The sequence below is a fragment of the Heterodontus francisci genome, chromosome 1 (genome assembly GCF_036365525.1).
Source record: "Heterodontus francisci isolate sHetFra1 chromosome 1, sHetFra1.hap1, whole genome shotgun sequence".
In the NCBI taxonomy this organism is placed as follows: domain Eukaryota; kingdom Metazoa; phylum Chordata; class Chondrichthyes; order Heterodontiformes; family Heterodontidae; genus Heterodontus; species Heterodontus francisci.
The window spans coordinates 14906361-14927099 of record NC_090371.1 but is presented as its reverse complement, the minus strand read 5'-3'; the positions used below and the strand labels follow the sequence as shown (position 1 = coordinate 14927099).

Here is a 20739-nt window from a genome sequence, read left to right as displayed (position 1 = left end):
TTTAAACCTCTGATAGAGGCAACTTCAGACACACCATCACCAACAAGAAGTTCAGAGAAGTTCCCATTCTTTAGGGTCTTCACAAATCCCGTTATGACCTGACGCAATAAACATGGGCCATCCTATGATTTGTAACCACCCTAAGCTTGTTTGAAGCTTTGCAAACCCAGTGTTTTCCGTTGTCTTGCATGAAAATGTTCAATTCCCAAATTAAAACTATCTCTCAAAATTTAATGGAACCATGAATTAGATGTTCATAACAAAGAATCACAGAATAATACAATGCAGAAGAGGCCCTTTGGCCCATCGATTCTGCACCGATGCATTAAAGACTCTTGACCTGTCTACCTAATCCCATTTGCCAGCACTTGGCCCATAGCCTTGAATGTTATGACGTGCCAAGTGCTCATCCAGGTACTTTTTAAAGGATGTGAGGCAACCCGCCTCTACTTCCCTCCCAGGCAGTGCATTCCAGACCGTCACCACCCTCTGGGTAAAAAAGTTCTTTCTCAAATCCCCCTTAAACCTCCTGCCCCTCACCTTAAACTCGTGTCCCCTCATAACTGACCCTTCAAGTAAGGGGAACAGCTGCTCCCTATCCACCCTGTCCATGCCCATCATAATCTTGTACAACTCGATCAGGTCACCCCTCAGTCATCTCTGCTTAGGCGAAAACTACCCAAGCCTATGCAACCTCTCTTTATTTCTTAAATGTTTCATCCCAGGCAACATCCTGGTGAATCGCCTCTGCACCCCCTCCAGTGCAATCACATCCTTCCTATAATGTGGCGACCAGAATTGCACACAGTACTCCAGCTGTGGCCTTACCAAAGTCCGATACAACTCCAACATGACCTCCTTGCTTTTGTAATCTATGCCTCCATTGATAAAGGCAAGTGTCCCATATGCCTTTTACACCACCCTATTAACCTGCCCTTCTGCCTTCAGAGATCTATGGACAAACACGCCAAGGTCCCTTTGTTCCTCGGAACTTCCCAGTGTCAGGCCATTCATTGAATACTTCCATGTCACATTACTCCTTCCAAAGTGCATCACCACACACTTTTCAGGGTTAAATTCTATCTGTCACTTTTCTGCCCATTTGACCATCCCGTCTATATCGTCCTGTAACCCAAGACACTCAACCTCAGTGTTAACCACTCAGCCAATCTTTGTGTCATCCTGCAACTTACTGATCCTGCCCTCCCACATAGTCATCTATGTAATTTTTATAAATGACGAACAATGGGGGACCCAGCACTGATCCCTGTGGTACACCACTGGACACTGGCTTCCAGTCACTAAAACAGCCGTCTGTCATCACTCTCTGTCTCCCACAGCGAAGCCAATTTTGAAACCACCGTATCGAGTGACTCTGTATCCCATGTGCATTTGCATTAGAACATAGAATATAGAACATTACAGCGCAGTACATGCCCTTCGGCCCTCGATGTTGCGCCGACCTGTGAAACCATCTGACCTAAACTATTCCATTTTCATCCATATGTCTATCCAATGACCACTTAAATGCCCTTAAAGTTGGCGAGTCTACTACTGTTGCAGGCAGGGCGTTCCACACCCCTACTACTCTCTGAGTAGATAAGTCTTTCTTGATAAGTCTCCCATGTGGGACCTTGTCAAAGGCTTTGCTGAAATCCATGTAAACTGCATCAACTGCACTACCCTCATCTACACACCTGGTCACATGCTCAAAAAATTCAATCAAATTTGTTAGGCATGACCTCCCTCTGACAAAACCATGCTGACTATTCCTAATCAAATTGAGCCTCTCCAAGTGGACATAGATTCTCTCCTTCCGAAATTTCTCCAATAGTTTCCCTACTACTGACGTGAGACTCAATGGTCTGTAGTTGCCTGGTTTATCTCAAAAACCTTTCTCAAATAGTGGGACAACATTAGCTGTTTTCCAGTCCTCTGGCACCACCCTGTGGCCAGAGAAGAAATAGAAATTTGGGTCAGAGCACCCTGCAAGCTCCACCATCGCCTCCCACAGCATCCTGGGACACAAATCGCCCGGACCTGGAGATTTGTCTGCTTTTAAGCCTGCCGAAACCTCCAATACCTTGTCACTCCCTATGACAATTTGCTCAAGAATCTCACAGTCTCTCTCTTTCTGAGTTCCATCTCTACATCCTCATTCTCTTGGGTGAAGACAGATGTGAAGCATTCGTTCAACACCCAACCAATGTCCTCTGGCTCCACCCACAGATTTCCCCCTTGGTCCCTAATGGATCCTACGCTTTCCCTGGTTCTCCTCTTCCCATTGATATACTTATAGAATATCTTGGGATTTTCCCTACTTTTACCAGCCAGAGCTTTCTCATATCCCCTCTTTGCTCTCCTAATTGCTTTCTTCAGCTCCATCCTACACTTTCTGTACTCCACTAATGCTTCCGTTGATTTGCTCTCCTTGTATTTGCTAAAGGCCTCTCTTTTCCTTCTCATCGTACCTTGAATGTTTCTGGTCATCCATGGTTCTCTGGGCTTGTTGCTCCTCCCTGTTACCCAAGAAGGAACATGTTGGGCCTGTACACTCCCCATTTCCTTTTTGAATGCCCCCCACTGCTCTTCTGTAGATTTCCTGACAAGTAACTCTTCCCAGTCTACCTTGGCCACATCCTGCCTTAATTTACTCAAATTTGCTCTCCCCCAATCCAAAACCTTTTTTTGCAACTTGTCTATTTCCTTATCCATAGCAAGCTTAACATGACATAGTCAGAAAAATCCACTATCAATGCAGACGCACTCACAGAAAGCTACTGTAAATACTGACACGCAGAAATCGTTTGGACATAATGTCTCTCTCAAAAGTTTCTGTCAATACAGGCCGATTGACGCAAACCTACACTATATAGTGACACCTTGGAGAAAACTACATAAATACTGGCACACGGAAATCTTCCGTAAATGACACACTCAGAAAGCTACTGCTTATACAAACATACTCAGAAATCTACTGTAAATAATGGCACACTCAAACATATGGTAGATGCAAGCACACTTCTCGGAACCTAGTGTAAATACTGATGAACTCAGAAACTACTGCACATCTGACATACGTCTTAAGACATCGCTGAGGACCAATCTGAGGAAGTCTGTGAAAATACTAGCACATTATAGTACCATTACGCGACAGTAACAGCACACTCCTGATGAGCGATGAGTAACATTGTTTACAATGCCTTGCGTACCCCATTTGGAGGGTCAACGGATGAAACGCAAACCAAGCTCAAAACATCACTTTAAAGCAATTGTTATTTTCCAACTTAAATGGTTTCACTGGGGATTGAACCCAGGATTTTCTGCGTATAAAGCAGACGTGATAGCCACTACACCATGAAACCACAGATGATAGCAACAGTTTTTCGACAGGTGTTTTTCTGTGTGGGGGAACGCCTTCGAACTGGGATTCACCTGTGAAACTTCACACTCTCGTGTTGTAAATACATGTTCATTCCTCAGCAATGCCTGCAGATCCGGACACACTCTGGGACATCACCTGCAAATATGCGCAAAAACCTCGGACACTTTCCCAAACACTCAATGCAAAGGTACGAATACTCCTAAACACACACCAGTAATACTGACAGAATCCAGGGTCATGCCTTCAAATACTGACATAATGGTGGCGGTTTATTGACACACTCAGTGACCTGACACTTCCAACACACTTCAAATACTTCCCATGCAAATACTGACACAGTCATAGATATCGACATTACATACTGACTGTTAACTTTTAAAAAGAGGAAGTTGAAATCACAGTTACTACTGAAAGAATTATGTCACATGATTTCACATTTTCAACAAAAAACGTTACTGTACAAGTGTCAAACAAAGAAAAACACAACTAACGTAACAGTACAATTTGGAAAGATTGATATTTGAAACCTCAAATCTTAACAGTCCAAGAAGTCGCAGACTTTAAAATCTAAATGCCAAAAGAATAAGGCAGTTTGACTTTTAATTCTACCTCAAGAGTCCCCTATAGGTTACAGAATCTTGGCAGTTTGTTCCCTTCTCCTGGGACCAAACCAGCTCAGGAATTCACTACAATTCCTTAGTTTCTCAGCAATTTTCGGAGAATCCAGACTTCCCAGCTTGAGCACGCGACTGCCTCAAAAAAGAAGTGCACCTGGCTCCCGATGCCTCTTTATTGCTGAGCCCAGCTGCTTTCAAAGACAACAGCTTTCTGAAAGCCAAGTGCTTTCTCTGTAACTAACAGCCTTGCTGAATCCAAATGCTTTCCAAAGTCAACCAATGTCTGTCAGCAAGGACACACATCAAAACACCTACAGGCAGCCCCCACTTCATCAGACTCCATAGCAAAGTGGCACATGTGGGATGTCCCACATAGCAATCTAAAGTAATAATTTCCAACTCCAAATCTTCTCTGTGTTCAGGGAATTCATAACATTTAAACCTCTGATAGAGGCAACTTCAGACACACCATCACCAACAAGAAGTTCAGAGAAGTTCCCATTCTTTAGGGTCTTCACAAATCCCGTTATGACCTGACGCAATAGACATGGGCAATCCTATGATTTGGAACAACCCTAAGCTTGTTTGAAGCTTTGCAAACCCAGTGTTTTCCGCTGTCTTGCATGAAAATGTTCAATTCGCAAATTAAAACTATCTCTCAAAATTTAATGGAACCATGAATTAGATGTTCATAACATAGAATCACAGAATAATACAATGCAGAAGAGGCCCTTCGGCCCATCGATTCTGCACCGATGCATTAAAGACACTTGACTTGTCTACCTAATCACATTTGCCAGCGTCTGGCCCATAGCCTTGAATGTTATGACATGCCAAGTGCTCATCCAGGTACTTTTTAAAGGATGTGAGGCAACCCGCCTCTACGTCCCTCCCAGGCAGTGCATTCCAGACCGTCACCACCCTCTGGGTAAAAAAGTTCTTTCTCAAATCCCCCTTAAACCTCCTGCCCCTCACCTTAAACTTGTGTCCCCTCATAACTGACCCTTCAACTAAGGGGAACAGCTGCTCCCTATCCACCCTGTCCATGCCCATCATAATCTTGTACAACTCGATCAGGTCACCCCTCAGTCATCTCTGCTTAGGCGAAAACAACCCAAGCCTATCCAACCTCTCTTTATTGCTTAAATGTTTCATCCCAGGCAACATCCTGGTGAATCGCCTCTGCACCCTCTCCAGTGCAATCACATCCTTCCTATAATGTGGCGACCAGAATTGCACACAGTACTCCAGCTGTGGCCTTACCAAAGTCCGATACAACTCCAACATGACCTCCTTGCTTTTGTAATCTATGCCTCCATTGATAAAGGCAAGTGTCCCATATGCCTTTTGCACCACCCTATTAACCTGCCCTCTGCCTTCAGAGATCGATGGACAAACACGCCAAGGTCCCTTTGTTCCTCGGAACTTCCCAGTGTCAGGGCATTCATTGAATACTTCCGTGTCACATTACTCCTTCCAAAGTGCATCACCACACACTTTTCAGGGTTAAATTCTATCTGCCACTTTTCTGCCCATTTGACCATCCCGTCTATATCTTCCTGTAACCCAAGACACTCAACCTCAGTGTTAACGACTCAGCCAATCTTTGTGTCATCCTGCAACTTACTGATCCTGCCCTCCCACATAGTCATCTATGTAATTTTTATAAATGACGAACAATGGGGGACCCAGCACTGATCCCTGTGGTACGCCACTGGACACTGGCTTCCAGTCACTAAAACAGCCGTCTGTCATCACTCTCTGTCTCCCACAGCGAAGCCAATTTTGAAACCAGCTTATCGAGTGACTCTGTATCCCATGTGCATTTGCTTTAGAACATAGAACATAGAACATTACAGCGCAGTACAGGCCCTTCGGCCCTCGATGTTGCGCCGACCTGTGAAACCATCTGACCTAAACTATTCCATTTTCAGCCATATGTCTATCCAATGGCCACTAAAATGCGCTTAAAGTTGGCGAGTCTACGACTGTTGCAGGCAGGGCGTTCCACGCCCCTACTACTCTCTGAGTAGATAAGTCTTTCTTGATAAGTTTCCCATGTGGGACCTTGTCAAAGGCTTTGCTGAAATCCATGTAAACTGCATCAACTGCACTCCCCTCATCTGCACACCTGGTCACATGCTCAAAAAATTCAATCAAATTTGTTAGGCATGACCTCCCTCTGACAAAACCATGCTGAATATTCCTAATCAAATTTAGCCTCACCAAGTGGACATAGATTCTCTCCTTCAGAAATTTCTCCAATAGTTTCCCTACTACTGACGTGAGGCTCAATGGTCTGTAGTTGCCTGGTTTATCTCAACAACCTTTCTTAAATAGTGGGACCACATTAGCTGTTTTCCAGTCCTCTGGCACCACCCTGTGGCCGGAGAAGAATTAGAAATTTGGGTCAGAGCCCCCTGCAAGCTCCACCCTCGCCTCCCACAGCATCCTGGGACACAAATCGCCCGGACCTGGAGATTTGTCTGCTTTTAAGCCTGCCGAAACCTCCAATACCTTGTCACTCCCTATGACAATTTGCTCAAGAACCTCACAGTCTCTCTCTTTCTGAGTTCCATATCGACATCCTCATTCTCTTGGGTGAAGACAGACGTGAAGCATTCGTTCAACACCCATTCAATGTCCTCTGGCTCCACCCACAGATTTCCCCCTTGGTCCCTAATGGATCCTACGCTTTCCCTGGTTATCCTCTTCCCATTGATATACTTATAGATTTTCCCTACTTTTACCAGCCAGAGCTTTCTCATATCCCCTCTTTGCTCTCCTAATTGCTTTCTTCAGCTCCATCCTACACTTTCTGTACTCCACTAATGCTTCCGTTGATTTGCTCTCCTTGTATTTGCTAAAAGCCTCTCTTTTCCTTCTCATCGTACCTTGAATGTTTCTGGTCATCCATGGTTCTCTGGGCTTGTTGCTCCTACCTATTACCCAAGAGGGAACATGTTGGGCCTGTACACTCCCCATTTCCTTTTTGAATGCCCCCCACTGCTCTTCTGTAGATTTCCTGACGAGTAACTCTTTCCAGTCTACCTTGGCCAGATCCTGCCTTAATTTACTAAAATTTGCTCTCCCCCAATCCAAAACCTTTTTTTGCAACTTGTCTATTTCTTTATCCATAGCAAGCTTAACATGACATAGTCAGAAAAATCCACTATCAATGCAGACGCACTCACAGAAAGCTACTGTAAATACTGACACGCAGAAATCTTTTGGACATAACGTCTCTCTCAAAAGTTTCTGTAAATACAGGCACATTGACGCAAGCCTACCCTATATAGTGACACCTTGGAGAAAACTACATAAATACTGGCACACGGAAATCTTCCGTAAATGTACACACTCAGAAAGCTACTGCTTATTCAAACATACTCAGAAATCTACTGGAAATAGTGACACACTCAAACATATGGTAGATGCAAGCACACTTCTCGGAACCTACTATAAATACTGATGAACTCAGAAACTACTGCACATCTGACATACATCTTAAGACATCGCTGAGGACCAATCTGAGGAAGTCTGTGAAAATACTAGCACATTATAGTACCATTACGCGACAGTAACAGCACACTCCTGATGAGCGATGAGTAACATTGTTTACAATGCCTTGCGTACCCGATTTGGAGGGTCAACGGATGAAACGCAAACCAAGCTCAAAACATCACTTTAAAGCAATTGTTATTTTCCAACTTAAATGGTTTCACTGGGGATTGAACCCAGGATCTTCTGCGTGTAAAGCAGACATGATAGCCACTACACCATGAAACCACAGATGAGGACAATATCTTTTCGACTGGTGTTTTTCTGTGTGGGGGAATGCCTTCTAACTGGGATTCACCTGTGAAACTTCACACTCTCGTGTTGTAAATACATGTTCATTCCTCAGCAATGCCTGCAGATCCTAACACACTCTGGGACATCACCTGCAAATATGGGCAAAAACCTCGGACACTTTCCCAAACACTCAATGCAAAGGTACGAATACTCCTAAACACACACCAGTAATACTGACAGAATCCAGGGCCATGCCTTCAAATACTGACATCATGGTGGTGGTTTATTGACACACTCAGTGACCTGACACTTCCAACACACTTCAAATACTTCCCATGCAAATACTGACACAGTCATAGATATCGACATTACATACTGACTGTTAACTTTTAAAAAGAGGAAGTTGAAATCACAGTTACTACTGAAAGAATTATGTCACATGATTTCACATTTTCAACAAAAAACGTTACTGTACAAGTGTCAAACAAAGAAAAACACAACTAACGTAACGGTACAATTTGGAAAGATTGATATTTGAAACCTCAAATCTTAACAGTCCAAGAAGTCGTAGACTTTAAAATCTAAATGCCAAAAGAATAAGGCAGTTTGACTTTTAATTCTACCTCAAGAGTCCCCTATAGGTTACAGAATCTTGGCAGTTTGTTCCCTTCTCCTGGGACCAAACCAGCTTAGGAATTCACTACAATTCCTTAGTTTCTCAGCAATTTTTGGAGAATCCAGACTTCCCAGCTTGAGCACGTGACTGCCCCTGGCTCCCGATGCCTCTTTATTGCTGAGCCCAGCTGCTTTCAAAGACAACAGCTTTCTGAAAGCCAAGTGCTTTCTCTGTAACTAACAGCCTTGCTGAATCCAAATGCTTTCCAAAGTCAACCAATGTCTGTCAGCAAGGACACACATCAAAACACCTACAGGCAGCCCCCACATCATCAGGCTCCATGGCAAAATGGCACATGTGGGATGTCCCACATAGCAATCTAAAGTAATAATTTCCAACTCCAAATCTTCTCTGTGTTCAGGGAATTCATAACATTTAAACCTCTGATAGAGGCAACTTCAGACACACCATCACCAACAAGAAGTTCAGAGAAGTTCCCATTCTTTAGGGTCTTCACAAATCCCGTTATGACCTGACGCAATAAACATGGGCCATCCTATGATTTGTAACCACCCTAAGCTTGTTTGAAGCTTTGCAAACCCAGTGTTTTCCGTTGTCTTGCATGAAAATGTTCAATTCCCAAATTAAAACTATCTCTCAAAATTTAATGGAACCATGAATTAGATGTTCATAACATAGAATCAGAGAATAATACAATGCAAAAGAGGCCCTTCGGCCCATCGAGTCTGCACCGATGTATTGAAACACCTGACCTGTCTACCTAATCCCATTTGCCAGCACTTGGCCCATAGCCTTGAATCTTATGACGTGCCAAGTGCTTATCCAGGTACTTTTTAAAGGATGTGAGGCAACCCGCCTCTACATCCCTCCCAGGCAGTGCATTCCAGACCGTCACCACCCTCTGGGTAAAAAAGTTCTTTCTCAAATCCCCCTTAAACCTCCTGCCCCTCACCTTAAACTTGTGTCCCCTCATAACTGACCCTTCAACTAATGGGAACAGCTGCTCCCTATCCACCCTGTCCTTGCCCATCATAATCTTGGATAACTCGATCAGGTCACCCCTCAGTCATCTCTGCTTAGGCGAAAACAACCCAAGCCTATCCAACCTCTCTTTATTGCTTAAATGTTTCATCCCAGGCAACATCCTGGTGAATCGCCTCTGCACCCCCTCCAGTGCAATCACATCCTTCCTATAATGTGGCGACCAGAATTGCACACAGTACTCCAGCTGTGGCCTTACCAAAGTCCGATACAGCTCCAACATGACCTCCTTGCTTTTGTAATCTATGCCTCCATTGATAAAGGCAAGTATCCCATATGCCTTTTACACCACCCTATTAACCTGCCCTTCTGCCTTCAGAGATCGATGGACAAACACGCCAAGGTCCCTTTATTCCTCGGAACTTCCCAGTCTCAGGCCATTCATTGAATACTTCCGTCTCACATTACTCCTTCCAAAGTGCATCACCACACACTTTTCAGGGTTAAATTCTATCTGCCACTTTTCTGCCCATTTGACCATCCCGTCTATATCTTCCTGTAACCCAAGACACTCAACCTCAGTGTTAACGACTCAGCCAATCTTTGTGTCATCCTCCAACTTACTGATCCTGCCCTCCCACATAGTCATCTATGTAATTTTTATAAATGACGAACAATGGGGGACCCAGCACTGATCCCTGTGGTACGCCACTGGACACTGGCTTCCAGTCACTAAAACAGCCGTCTGTCATCACTCTCTGTCTCCCACAGCGAAGCCAATTTTGAAACCACCGTATCGAGTGACTCTGTATCCCATGTGCATTTGCTTTAGAACATAGAACATAGAACATTACAGCGCAGTACAGGCCCTTCGGCCCTCGATGTTGCGCCGACCTGTGAAACCATCTGACCTAAACTATTCCATTTTCATCCATATGTCTATCCAATGGCCACTTAAATGCGCTTAAAGTTGGCGAGTCTACTACTGTTGCAGGCAGGGCGTTCCACGCCCCTACTACTCTCTGAGTAGATAAGTCTTTCTTGATAAGTTTCCCATGTGGGACCTTGTCAAAGGCTTTGCTGAAATCCATGTAAACTGCATCAACTGCACTACCCTCATCTACACACCTGGTCACATGCTCAAAAAATTCAATCAAATTTGTCAGGCATGACCTCCCTCTGACAAAACCATGCTGAATATTCCTAATCAAATTTAGCCTCACCAAGTGGACATAGATTCTCTCTTTCAGAAATTTCTCCAATAGTTTCCCTACTACTGACGTGAGACTCAATGGTCTGTAGTTGCCTGGTTTATCTCAACAATCTTTCTTAAATAGTGGGACCACATTCGCTGTTTTCCAGTCCTCTGGCACCACCCTGTGGCCAGAGAAGAATTAGAAATTTGGGTCAGAGCCCCCTGCAAGCTCCACCCTCGCCTCCCACAGCATCCTGGGACACAAATCGCCCGGACCTGGAGATTTGTCTGCTTTTAAGACTGCCGAAACCTCCAATACCTTGTCACTCCCTATGACAATTTGCTCAAGAACCTCACAGTCTCTCTCTTTCTGAGTTCCATATCGACATCCTCATTCTCTTGGGTGAAGACAGACGTGAAGCATTCGTTCAACACCCAACCAATGTCCTCTGGCTCCACCCACAGATTTCCCCCTTGGTCCCTAATGGATCCTACGCTTTCCCTGGTTATCCTCTTCCCATTGATATACTTATAGAATATCTTGGGATTTTCCCTACTTTTACCAGCCAGAGCTTTCTCATATCCCCTCTTTGCTCTCCTAATTGCTTTCTTCAGCTCCATCCTACACTTTCTGTACTCCACTAATGCTTCCGTTGATTTGCTCTCCTTGTATTTGCTAAAAGCCTCTCTTTTCCTTCTCATCGTACCTTGAATGTTTCTGGTCATCCATGGTTCTCTGGGCTTGTTGCTCCTACCTATTACCCAAGAGGGAACATGTTGGGCCTGTACACTCCCCATTTCCTTTTTGAATGCCCCCCACTGCTCTTCTGTAGATTTCCTGACGAGTAACTCTTTCCAGTCTACCTTGGCCAGATCCTGCCTTAATTTACTAAAATTTGCTCTCCCCCAATCCAAAACCTTTTTTTGCAACTTGTCTATTTCTTTATCCATAGCAAGCTTAACATGACATAGTCAGAAAAATCCACTATCAATGCAGACGCACTCACAGAAAGCTACTGTAAATACTGACACGCAGAAATCTTTTGGACATAACGTCTCTCTCAAAAGTTTCTGTAAATACAGGCACATTGACGCAAGCCTACCCTATATAGTGACACCTTGGAGAAAACTACATAAATACTGGCACACGGAAATCTTCCGTAAATGTACACACTCAGAAAGCTACTGCTTATTCAAGCATACTCAGAAATCTACTGTAAATAGTGACACACTCAAACATATGGTAGATGCAAGCACACTTCTCGGAACCTACTATAAATACTGATGAACTCAGAAACTACTGCACATCTGACATATGTCTTAAGACATCGCTGAGGACCAATCTGAGGAAGTCTGTGAAAATACTAGCACATTATAGTACCATTACGCGACAGTAACAGCACACTCCTGATGAGCGATGAGTAACATTGTTTACAATGCCTTGCGTCCCCCATTTGGAGGGTCAACGGATGAAACGCAAACCAAGCTCAAAACATCACTTTAAAGCAATTGTTATTTTCCAACTTAAATAGTTTCACTGGGGATTGAACCCAGGATTTTCTGCGTGTAAAGCAGACGTGATAGCCACTACACTATGAAACCACAGATGAGGACAATATCTTTTCGACTGGTGTTTTTCTGCGTGGGGGAATGCCTTCTAACTGGGATTCACCTGTGAAACTTCACACTCTCGTGTTGTAAATACATGTTCATTCCTCAGCAATGCCTGCAGATCCTAACACACTCTGGGACATCACCTGCAAATATGGGCAAAAACCTCGGACACTTTCCCAAACACTCAATGCAAAGGTACGAATACTCCTAAACACACACCAGTAATACTGACAGAATCCAGGGCCATGCCTTCAAATACTGACATCATGGTGGCGGTTTATTGACACACTCAGTGACCTGACATTTCCAACACACTTCAAATACTTCCCATGCAAATACTGACACAGTCATAGATATCGACATTACATACTGACTGTTAACTTTTAAAAAGAGGAAGTTGAAATCACAGTTACTACTGAAAGAATTATGTCACATGATTTCACATTTTCAACAAAAAACGTTACTGTACAAGTGTCAAACAAAGAAAAACACAACTAACGTAACGGTACAATTTGGAAAAATTGATATTTGAAACCTCAAATCTTAACAGTCCAAGAAGTCGTAGACTTTAAAATCTAAATGCCAAAAGAATAAGGCAGTTTGACTTTTAATTCTACCTCAAGAGTCCCCTATAGGTTACAGAATCTTGGCAGTTTGTTCCCTTCTCCTGGGACCAAACCAGCTTAGGAATTCACTACAATTCCTTAGTTTCTCAGCAATTTTTGGAGAATCCAGACTTCCCAGCTTGAGCACGTGACTGCCCCTGGCTCCCGATGCCTCTTTATTGCTGAGCCCAGCTGCTTTCAAAGACAACAGCTTTCTGAAAGCCAAGTGCCTTCTCTGTAACTAACAGCCTTGCTGAATCCAAATGCTTTCCAAAGTCAACCAATGTCTGTCAGCAAGGACACACATCAAAACACCTACAGGCAGCCCCCACATCATCAGGCTCCATGGCAAAATGGCACATGTGGGATGTCCCACATAGCAATCTAAAGTAATAATTTCCAACTCCAAATCTTCTCTGTGTTCAGGGAATTCATAACATTTAAACCTCTGATAGAGGCAACTTCAGACACACCATCACCAACAAGAGGTTCAGAGAAGTTCCCATTCTTTAAGGTCTTCACAAATCCCGTTATGACCTGACGCAATAAACATGGGCCATCCTATGATTTGTAACCACCCTAAGCTTGTTTGAAGCTTTGCAAACCCAGTGTTTTCCGTTGTCTTGCATGAAAATGTTCAATTCCCAAATTAAAACTATCTCTCAAAATTTAATGGAACCATGAATTAGATGTTCATAACATAGAATCACAGAATAATACAATGCAGAAGAGGCCCTTCGGCCCATCGATTCTGCACCGATGCATTGAAACACCTGACCTGTCTACCTAATCCCATTTGCCAGCACTTGGCCCATAGCCTTGAATGTTATGACATGCCAAGTGCTCATCCAGGTACTTTTAAAAGGATGTGAGGCAACCCGCCTCTACTTCCCTCCCAGGCAGTGCATTCCAGACCGTCACCACCCTCTGGGTAAAAAAGTTCTTTCTCAAATCCCCCTTAAACCTCCTGCCCCTCACCTTAAACTTGTGTCCCCTCATAACTGACCCTTCAAGTAAGGGGAACAGCTGCTCCCTATCCACCCTGTCCATGCCCATCATAATCTTGTACAACTCGATCAGGTCACCCCTCAGTCATCTCTGCTTAGGCGAAAACAACCCAAGCCTATCCAACCTCTCTTTATTGCTTAAATGTTTCATCCCAGGCAACATCCTGGTGAATCGCCTCTGCACCCCCTCCAGTGCAATCACATCCTTCCTATAATGTGGCGACCAGAATTGCACACAGTACTCCAGCTGTGGCCTTACCAAAGTCCGATACAACTCCAACATGACCTCCTTGCTTTTGTAATCTATGCCTCCATTGATAAAGGCAAGTGTCCCATATGCCTTTTACACCACCCTATTAACCTGCCCTTCTGCCTTCAGAGATCTATGGACAAACACGCCAAGGTCCCTTTATTCCTCGGAACTTCCCAGTCTCAGGCCATTCATTGAATACTTCCGTGTCACATTACTCCTTCCAAAGTGCATCACCACACACTTTTCAGGGTTAAATTCTATCTGCCACTTTTCTTCCCATTTGACCATCCCGTCTATATCTTCCTGTAACCCAAGACACTCAACCTCAGTGTTAACCACTCAGCCAATCTTTGTGTCATCCTGCAACTTACTGATCCTGCCCTCCCACATAGTCATCTATGTAACTTTTATAAATGACGAACAATGGGGGACCCAGCACTGATCCCTGTGGTACGCCACTGGACACTGGCTTCCAGTCACTAAAACAGCCGTCTGTCATCACTCTCTGTCTCCCACAGCGAAGCCAATTTTGAAACCACCTTATCGAGTGACTCTGTATCCCATGTGCATTTGCTTTAGAACATAGAACATAGAACATAGAACATTACAGCACAGTACAGGCCCTTCGGCCCTCGATGTTGCGCCGACCTGTGAAACCATCTGACCTAAACTATTCCATTTTCATCCATATGTCTATCCAATGGCCACTTAAATGCGCTTAAAGTTGGCGAGTCTACTACTGTTGCAGGCAGGGCGTTCCACGCCCCTACTACTCTCTGAGTAGATAAGTCTTTCTTGATAAGTTTCCCATGTGGGACCTTGTCAAAGGCTTTGCTGAAATCCATGTAAACTGCATCAACTGCACTACCCTCATCTACACACCTGGTCACATGCTCAAAAAATTCAATCACATTTGTCAGGCATGACCTCCCTCTGACAAAACCATGCTGAATATTCCTAATCAAATTTAGCCTCACCAAGTGGACATAGATTCTCTTCTTCAGAAATTTCTCCAATAGTTTCCCTACTACTGACGTGAGACTCAATGGTCTGTAGTTGCCTGGTTTATCTCAACAATCTTTCTTAAATAGTGGGACCACATTCGCTGTTTTCCAGTCCTCTGGCACCACCCTGTGGCCAGAGAAGAATTAGAAATTTGGGTCAGAGCCCCCTGCAAGCTCCACCCTCGCCTCCCACAGCATCCTGGGACACAAATCGCCCGGACCTGGAGATTTGTCTGCTTTTAAGCCTGCCGAAACCTCCAATACCTTGTCACTCCCTATGACAATTTGCTCAAGAACCTCACAGTCTCTCTCTTTCTGAGTTCCATATCGACATCCTCATTCTCTTGGGTGAAGACAGACGTGAAGCATTCGTTCAACACCCAACCAATGTCCTCTGGCTCCACCCACAGATTTCCCCCTTGGTCCCTAATGGATCCTACGCTTTCCCTGGTTATCCTCTTCCCATTGATATACTTATAGAATATCTTGGGATTTTCCGTACTTTTACCAGCCAGAGCTTTCTCATATCCCCTCTTTGCTCTCCTAATTGCTTTCTTCAGCTCCATCCTACACTTTCTGTACTCCACTAATGCTTCCGTTGATTTGCTCTCCTTGTATTTGCTAAAAGCCTCTCTTTTCCTTCTCATCGTACCTTGAATGTTTCTGGTCATCCATGGTTCTCTGGGCTTGTTGCTCCTACCTATTACCCAAGAGGGAACATGTTGGGCCTGTACACTCCCCATTTCCTTTTTGAATGCCCCCCACTGCTCTTCTGTAGATTTCCTGACGAGTAACTCTTTCCAGTCTACCTTGGCCAGATCCTGCCTTAATTTACTAAAATTTGCTCTCCCCCAATCCAAAACCTTTTTTTGCAACTTGTCTATTTCTTTATCCATAGCAAGCTCAACATGACATAGTCAGAAAAATCCACTATCAATGCAGACGCACTCACAGAAAGCTACTGTAAATACTGACACGCAGAAATCTTTTGGACATAACGTCTCTCTCAAAAGTTTCTGTAAATACAGGCACATTGACGCAAGCCTACCCTATATAGTGACACCTTGGAGAAAACTACATAAATACTGGCACACGGAAATCTTCCGTAAATGTACACACTCAGAAAGCTACTGCTTATTCAAACATACTCAGAAATCTACTGTAAGTAGTGACACACTCAAACATATGGTAGATGCAAGCACACTTCTCGGAACCTACTATAAATACTGATGAACTCAGAAACTACTGCACATCTGACATACGTCTTAAGACATCGCTGAGGACCAATCTGAGGAAGTCTGTGAAAATACTAGCACATTATAGTACCATTACGCGACAGTAACAGCACACTCCTGATGAGCGATGAGTAACATTGTTTACAATGCCTTGCGTCCCCCATTTGGAGGGTCAACGGATGAAACGCAAACCAAGCTCAAAACATCACTTTAAAGCAATTGTTATTTTCCAACTTAAATAGTTTCACTGGGGATTGAACCCAGGATTTTCTGCGTGTAAAGCAGACGTGATAGCCACTACACCATGAAACCACAGATGAGGACAATATCTTTTCGACTGGTGTTTTTCTGTGTGGGGGAATGCCTTCTAACTGGGATTCACCTGTGAAACTTCACACTCTCGTGTTGTAAATACATGTTCATTCCTCAGCAATGCCTGCAGATCCTAACACACTCTGGGACATCACCTGCAAATATGGGCAAAAACCTCGGACACTTTCCCAAACACTCAATGCAAAGGTACGAATACTCCGAAACACACACCAGTAATACTGACAGAATCCAGGGCCATGCCTTCAAATACTGACATCATGGTGGCGGTTTATTGACACACTCAGTGACCTGACATTTCCAACACACTTCAAATACTTCCCATGCAAATACTGACACAGTCATAGATATCGACATTACATACTGACTGTTAACTTTTAAAAAGAGGAAGTTGAAATCACAGTTACTACTGAAAGAATTATGTCACATGATTTCACATTTTCAACATAAAACGTTACTGTACAAGTGTCAAACAAAGAAAAACACAATTAACGTAACGGTACAATTTGGAAAAATTGATATTTGAAACCTCAAATCTTAACAGTCCAAGAAGTCGTAGACTTTAAAATCTAAATGCCAAAAGAATAAGGCAGTTTGACTTTTAATTCTACCTCAAGAGTCCCCTATAGGTTACAGAATCTTGGCAGTTTGTTCCCTTCTCCTGGGACCAAACCAGCTTAGGAATTCACTACAATTCCTTAGTTTCTCAGCAATTTTTGGAGAATCCAGACTTCCCAGCTTGAGCACGTGACTGCCCCTGGCTCCCGATGCCTCTTTATTGCTGAGCCCAGCTGCTTTCAAAGACAACAGCTTTCTGAAAGCCAAGTGCCTTCTCTGTAACTAACAGCCTTGCTGAATCCAAATGCTTTCCAAAGTCAACCAATGTCTGTCAGCAAGGACACACATCAAAACACCTACAGGCAGCCCCCACATCATCAGGCTCCATGGCAAAATGGCACATGTGGGATGTCCCACATAGCAATCTAAAGTAATAATTTCCAACTCCAAATCTTCTCTGTGTTCAGGGAATTCATAACATTTAAACCTCTGATAGAGGCAACTTCAGACACACCATCACCAACAAGAGGTTCAGAGAAGTTCCCATTCTTTAAGGTCTTCACAAATCCCGTTATGACCTGACGCAATAAACATGGGCCATCCTATGATTTGTAACCACCCTAAGCTTGTTTGAAGCTTTGCAAACCCAGTGTTTTCCGTTGTCTTGCATGAAAATGTTCAATTCCCAAATTAAAACTATCTCTCAAAATTTAATGGAACCATGAATTAGATGTTCATAACATAGAATCACAGAATAATACAATGCAGAAGAGGTCCTTCGGCCCATCGAGTCTGCACCGATGCATTGAAACACTCTACCTGTCTACCTAATCCCATTTGCCAGCACTTGGCCCATAGCCTTGAATCTTATGACGTGCCAAGTGCTCATCCAGGTACTTTTTAAAGGATGTGAGGCAACCCGCCTCTACGTCCCTCCCAGGCAGTGCATTCCAGACCGTCACCACCCTCTGGGTAAAAAAGTTCTTTCTCAAATCCCCCTTAAACCTCCTGCCCCTCACCTTAAACTTGTGTCCCCTCATAACTGACCCTTCAAGTAAGGGGAACAGCTGCTCCCTATCCACCCTGTCCATGCCCATCATAATCTTGTACAACTCGATCAGGTCACCCCTCAGTCATCTCTGCTTAGGCGAAAACAACCCAAGCCTATCCAACCTCTCTTTATTGCTTAAATGTTTCATCCCAGGCAACATCCTGGTGAATCGCCTCTGCACCCCCTCCAGTGCAATCACATCCTTCCTATAATGTGGCGACCAGAATTGCACACAGTACTCCAGCTGTGGCCTTACCAAAGTCCGATACAGCTCCAACATGACCTCCTTGCTTTTGTAATCTATTCCTCCATTGATAAAGGCAAGTATCCCATATGCCTTTTACACCACCCTATTAACCTGCCCTTCTGCCTTCAGAGATCTATGGACAAACACGCCAAGGTCCCTTTATATTTCGGAACTTCCCAGTCTCAGGCCATTCATTGAATACTTCCGTGTCACATTACTCCTTCCAAAATGCATCACCACACACTTTTCAGGGTTAAATTCTATCTGCCACTTTTCTGCCCATTTGACCATCCCGTCTATATCTTCCTGTAACCCAAGACACTCAACCTCAGTGTTAACCACTCAGCCAATCTTTGTGTCATCCTGCAACTTACTGATCCTGCCCTCCCACATAGTCATCTATGTAATTTTTATAAATGACGAACAATGGGGGACCCAGCACTGATCCCTGTGGTACGCCACTGGACACTGGCTTCCAGTCACTAAAACAGCCGTCTGTCATCACTCTCTGTCTCCCACAGCGAAGCCAATTTTGAAACCACCTTATCGAGTGACTCTGTATCCCATGTGCATTTGCTTTAGAACATAGAACATAGAACATAGAACATTACAGCGCAGTACAGGCCCTTCGGCCCTCGATGTTGCGCCGACCTGTGAAACCATCTGACCTAAACTATTCCATTTTCATCCATATGTCTATGCAATGACCACTTAAATGCCCTTAAAGTTGGCGAGTCTACTACTGTTGCAGGCAGGGCGTTCCACACCCCTACTACTCTCTGAGTATATAAGTCTTTCTTGATAAGTCTCCCATGTGGGACCCTGTCAAAGGCTTTGCTGAAATCCATGTAAACTGCATCAACTGCACTACCCTCATCTACACACCTGGTCACATGCTCAAAAAATTCAATCAAATTTGTTAGGCATGACCTCCCTCTGACAAAACCATGCTGAATATTCCTAATCAAATTTAGCCTCTCGAAGTGGACATAGATTCTCTCCTTCAGAAATTTCTCCAATAGTTTCCCTACTACTGACGTGAGACTCAATGGTCTGCAGTTGCCTGGTTTATCTCAACAACCTTTCTTAAATAGTGGGACCACATTAGCTGTTTTCCAGTCCTCTGGCACCACCCTGTGGCCAGAGAAGAATTAGAAATTTGGGTCAGTGCCCCCTGCAAGCTCCACCCTCGCCTCCCACAGCATCCTGGGACACAAATCGCCCGGACCTGGAGATTTGTCTGCTTTTAAGCCTGCCGAAACCTCCAATACCTTGTCACTCCCTATGACAATTTGCTCAAGAACCTCACAGTCTCTCTCTTTCTGAGTTCCATATCTACATCCTCATTCTCTTGGGTGAAGACAGATGTGAAGCATTCGTTCAACACCCAACCAATGTCCTCTGGCTCCACCCACAGATTTCCCCCTTGGTCCCTAATGGATCCTACGCTTTCCCTGGTTATCCTCTTCCCATTGATATACTTATAGATTTTCCCTACTTTTACCAGCCAGAGCTTTCTCATATCCCCTCTTTGCTCTCCTAATTGCTTTCTTCAGCTCCATCCTACACTTTCTGTACTCCACTAATGCTTCCGTTGATTTGCTCTCCTTGTATTTGCTAAAAGCCTCTCTTTTCCTTCTCCTCGTACCTTGAATGTTTCTGGTCATCCATGGTTCTCTGGGCTTGTTGCTCCTACCTATTACCCAAGAGGGAACATGTTGGGCCTGTACACTCCCCATTTCCTTTTTGAATGCCCCCCACTGCTCTTCTGTAGATTTCCTGACAAGTAACTCTTTCCAGTCTACCTTGGCCAGATCCTGCCTTAATTTACTAAAATTTGCTCTCCCCCAATCCAAAACCTTTTTTTGCAACTTGTCTATTTCTTTATCCATAGCAAGCTTAACATGACATAGTCAGAAAAATCCACTATCAATGCAGACGCACTCACAGAAAGCTACTGTAAATACTGACACGCAGAAATCTTTTGGACATAACGTCTCTCTCAAAAGTTTCTGTAAATACAGGCACATTGACGCAAACCTACCCTATATAGTGACACCTTGGAGAAAACTACATAAATACTGGCACACGGAAATCTTCCGGAAATGTACACACTCAGAAAGCTACTGCTTATACAAACATACTCAGAAATCTACTGTAAATAGTGACACACTCAAACATATGGTAGATGCAAGCACACTTCTCGGAACCTACTATAAATACTG

General features: G+C 44.0%; 4 non-coding genes across 4 annotated transcripts; all 4 read right to left on the bottom strand.

The window, feature by feature from the left end:
• Positions 1–3292: 3292 nt before the first annotated feature.
• Positions 3293–3365, bottom strand: trnai-uau (transfer RNA isoleucine (anticodon UAU)). The gene has a single exon. It is a non-coding gene; the product is annotated as a tRNA-Ile (tRNA).
• Positions 3366–7718: 4353 nt separating this feature from the next.
• trnav-uac (transfer RNA valine (anticodon UAC)) lies at positions 7719–7791 on the bottom strand. The gene has a single exon. It is a non-coding gene; the product is annotated as a tRNA-Val (tRNA).
• A 4348-nt stretch (positions 7792–12139) lies between these two features.
• trnav-uac (transfer RNA valine (anticodon UAC)) lies at positions 12140–12212 on the bottom strand. The gene has a single exon. It is a non-coding gene; the product is annotated as a tRNA-Val (tRNA).
• A 4355-nt stretch (positions 12213–16567) lies between these two features.
• Positions 16568–16640, bottom strand: trnav-uac (transfer RNA valine (anticodon UAC)). Its single transcript has one exon. It is a non-coding gene; the product is annotated as a tRNA-Val (tRNA).
• Between the last annotated feature and the right edge of the window lie 4099 nt (positions 16641–20739).